The sequence below is a fragment of the Triticum dicoccoides genome, chromosome 1B (genome assembly GCF_002162155.2).
Source record: "Triticum dicoccoides isolate Atlit2015 ecotype Zavitan chromosome 1B, WEW_v2.0, whole genome shotgun sequence".
Classification (NCBI taxonomy): domain Eukaryota; kingdom Viridiplantae; phylum Streptophyta; class Magnoliopsida; order Poales; family Poaceae; genus Triticum; species Triticum dicoccoides.
Window position 1 is genome coordinate 219,437,186 of NC_041381.1, and position 4,198 is coordinate 219,441,383.

Consider the following 4,198-nt stretch of genomic DNA (forward strand, 5'->3'; position numbering starts at 1 on the left):
AACAAGGCTCGTCTCGTTGCTCAAGGCTACACTCAAGTCAAAGGTATGGACTATGGTGAGACTTATTCCCCCGTTGCTAGACTTGAGTCCATCTGCATCTTACTTGCCTATGCCAATCATCATGACACTACCTTATATCAAATGGACATCAAAAGTGCTTTTCTTAATGGTGAAATTGATGAGGAAGTTTATGTTAAACAACCTCCCGGCTTTGTAAATCCTAAGAAACCAAATCTTGTTTACAAACGTCACAAAGCTCTTTATGGTCTTAAGCAAGCTCCTAGAGCTTGGTATAAATTTTTGACTAAGTTTCTTCTTGGTAAAGGGTTTGACATTGGTAAAATTGATTCTACACTCTTCACCAAAAGGGTTAATGGAGAATTATTAGTGTGCCAAATTTATGTTGATGATATCATATTTGGATCAACTAACCCTCATTTTAGTGAGAATTTTGGGAAGCTTATGTCAGAGAAGTTTGAGATGTCTATGATGAGAGAACTCAAATTCATTCCCGGTTTGCAAATCAAGCAAACTAAGGAGGGAACCTTCACTACAAAAAAAAGACACATCCGTGCCATTTTGGGCTGAACGAATTTTTTTTCTGTCATACATATGACACTTCTATGACGATAATTGTGACAAAACCCGGTATCATCATAGATGTGGTGGGCTCCTACTTCTATGAAAAAAAATCATGATAGAAAATGGGCTTTTCATCCTGGGCGGTCCGGAGACGCAGCTGCATGACATTCTTTGGGCCGTCCATGACGGAAAAAACCGTGGTAGAAGCGAGGGGGAGGAAAATTTCGGGGAGTTGCCGGTTACGGTGGGAGGTGGGGGCGGAGTGATGCACTTTTCTCTCGTACAGGTACACGCGTGTGTGCGAGGCATTGGCTCTAACTGAACCCGAGCGAGGCGTTGGGCTCTAACTGAACCCAAGCAATTGCATTGCAGGCTACGCGTTACTGAACCCGAGCGATCGATCGATGGCTATTAACTGAACCCGATGGAGCGATTCCTTCGCTACTGCTGCTAACTGAAGACGATCGATGCTGCCTCTAGGATGAACAGTGAGTGTTGCGGGGGGCGTGGATGAACAGTGATCGGTGGCTTTGCCTCTGGATGAACAGGAACCCGTGGTGTGGAGGGCTGGATGAACAGTAGACGGTGGAGGGGTGGTTGAACAGGACCCCATGGTGTGGAGGGCTGGATGAACAGTAGACGGTGGAGGGCTGGATGAACAGTAGCTGGTGGAGGGGTGGTTGAATAGTAGCCGGTGGAGTAGCGCGCGGTGGAGGCTGGATGAACAAGAGCCCGTGAAGGCTGGAGGAGGTCGACGGTAGCCCGTGGAGGCTAGAGGAGGTCGACGGTGGAGATGAACAGTATCCCATGGAGTCCCGTTTTGCGGTACGCCACACCCCTCCCGATGAACGGGACCCCCTTTTAGACCGTAGGAGGTGCGTTTCGTCCGTTTTGCGGTACGCCACACCCCTCCCGATCAACAGGACCCCCGTTTCGACCGTACAAGGTCCGTTTCGTCCGTTTTATGGTACGCCACACCCCTCCCGACCAACAGGACCCCCGTTTCGACCGTAGGAGGTCTGTTTCCTCGGTTTTGCGGTATGCCACACCCCTCCCGATCAACAGGACCCACGTTTTGACCGTAGGAGGTCCATTTCCTTCGTTTTGCAGTACGCCACACCCGTCCCGATCAACAGGACCCCCGTTTCGACTATAGGAGGTCTGTTTCCTCCGTTTTGCGGTATGCCAGGCCTCATTTCCATCGCCTGTTCCGTCCAAGCCCTCCCGATGAACACGACCACGCATTCTGTTCCGACCTAGCCGGTTGGCTCCCATGCGTTCCGTTGCCTCCCGATGAACACGACGCATTCAGTTGCCTCCCCATGAACACGACGCATTCCGTTGCCTCCCCATGAACACGACGACGACGCTGTTTCTCCGTTCCGACCCAGCCATGTACGTATGCGCGAGTAGGCAATCGAGACCCTGCCCGTATGTACGTACATGGCCGTAGTTTCTTTCTTGCACCCTTGCCGTTGTACGTACGTGTACATGCTACGTGCGCGCCTCGACATCGACACATGCATGCCTCTACTAGGACACGTGCGTGCCTCTACATCGACCAGTATGTACGTACACTTTTGCGACCAGAATGACAATGCTACATACGCTTCGACCAGGTGGGTCCCGACTGTCAGGCACTTCCTTGCCTGCGAAGATGTAGCTGGTGGGTCCCAACAGTCAGGGGGGCGAATCGTTTTGGTTTTTTTTTCCCGGACGCACTTCCTTGCGTGCGAAGATGTAGCTGGTGGGTCCTAGCAGTCAGGGGGGAAACATTTTTTTCACAAAATACTGGTGGCCCGTCCGGTGGGTCCCTGCTGTCAGGTGGAGGAATAATTATTTTGCGCATAATAAGGAGGCACTTCCTTACGGCCGTCGTGAACCCAGCTGTCAGCCTCTCCACGCAGAGTACTCTTCTGATGGAAGTTAGTTATTGACCACATTGACCACGCCGCGCCGAGAGCACAACGGCGGTGGACGACGGCGAGGCCTAGGAAGGGGACAACGCGGAGGCGGGGAAGACGCAACAGTGGATGCCCACGCGAAGAGGAGTACAAGGGTGAGGCTGTCGTCGCCGCAGAATAACAGGGGGTGTGGGTGAGTAGAGGGATGGCTTGGCCAGCGATGGGAGTAGTAGGGGGCGGTGAGGCCTCCGCCGCATCACAGCCGGCCACGGGAGGCAGGAGCACGAGGCACGACCACGCTGGTTTGGGCGGCTGGAGCAAGAAGACCAGAGGTTGAAGAAGCACTACGGTCGTTGGATGGACATCATACGGTCACCGGAGCTAGAATCGTCCATATTATTGACTAAGTTGACAAAGCCCTCCGTCCCCGTCAACTTAGTAAGCCCACAAGTCAGCATGCCACTATACTAGGTCCCAGCTAATAGGCGGAGTATTCATATTTTTTGCGCATAATAAGGAGGCACTTCCTTGCGTGCGAAGATATAGCTTGTGGGTCCGAGCTGTCAGCGGCGGTAACGGATTTTTTTGGTGAAATACAGAGGCCATTTCGGTGGGTCCCTGATGTCAGGTGGAGGAATCATTATTTTGTGTGTAATAAGGAGGCAATTTCCTTGCGTGCGGCCGTGGACCCAGCTGTCGGCCTCTCCACATACAATCCACTTCAGATGCATGTCGGTCCTTGACCACGTTGACTAGGCCACGCCGAGAGCACAAGGGCGGTGGACGACGGCGAGGCCTAGGAAAGGAACGACACGGAGGCAGGGAAGACTCGGCAGTTGTTTCCCACGCGGAGGGGAGTACGACTGTACGAGGGTTTGCTGGTTCGTCTGGCGTCGCCGGAGAATAACAAGAGGTGTGGGTGAGTAGAGGGATGGCTAGGCCAGCGATGGGAGTACGGTGGGGCGGTGAGGCCTGCGTGGTAGCAGATCCGGCCGCAGGGAGGAGGGAGCAGGCAGTCCTGCTGGCGCTTGTTTGAGCGGCTGGAGCAGGAAGAGCAGAGATTGAAGAAGCACGACGGCCGTTGGATGGACATCCAACAGTCACAGCTTGTGCGTCAACCTTTTTTTTATGAAAGCCTCAAATCTGTGGAAAACAGCATACAACCCATCTGCCATTATTTCTAATAATTTACAGCCCATTTGCTAATTCTTAAGATTTTTTTTGGAGCCCATATTCTTTTTGTTAGCATTACAGCCCATATTGTGGCCACGGTTAAAAAATTGTACGAATTTTTGCATATTTCGGTGCGGTACGAACTGTTTTTAATCCCGAAATTTCGACTCACATTGAAACTGATTTTAAAAATAAATGTATATCAATATAAAATCCAACAAATTCTCCACGCATAAAAATTAATGTAATTTAAAATCTCAAAATGAAAAAAAGATATTTGAAACTAATTGCCGGTTTGATGTGTTTTAAAAATGTACAACCCATTTCTCATTACTGATAGGCCATTTTCTCGGCCAGCCGAAATGAAGCTCTTCTCGTCTTGAAAGATTTGCAGCCCAACAGGCCTGACAAAGCGACTTACTTGGCAAATCACAAAAAAAAACTGGGTTGTGGCCTTGGACCCAACTGTCAGCCTCTCCACGTACAGTACTCTTCCGATGGAAGTCGGTCGTTGACCATATTGACCACGCCGCGCCGAG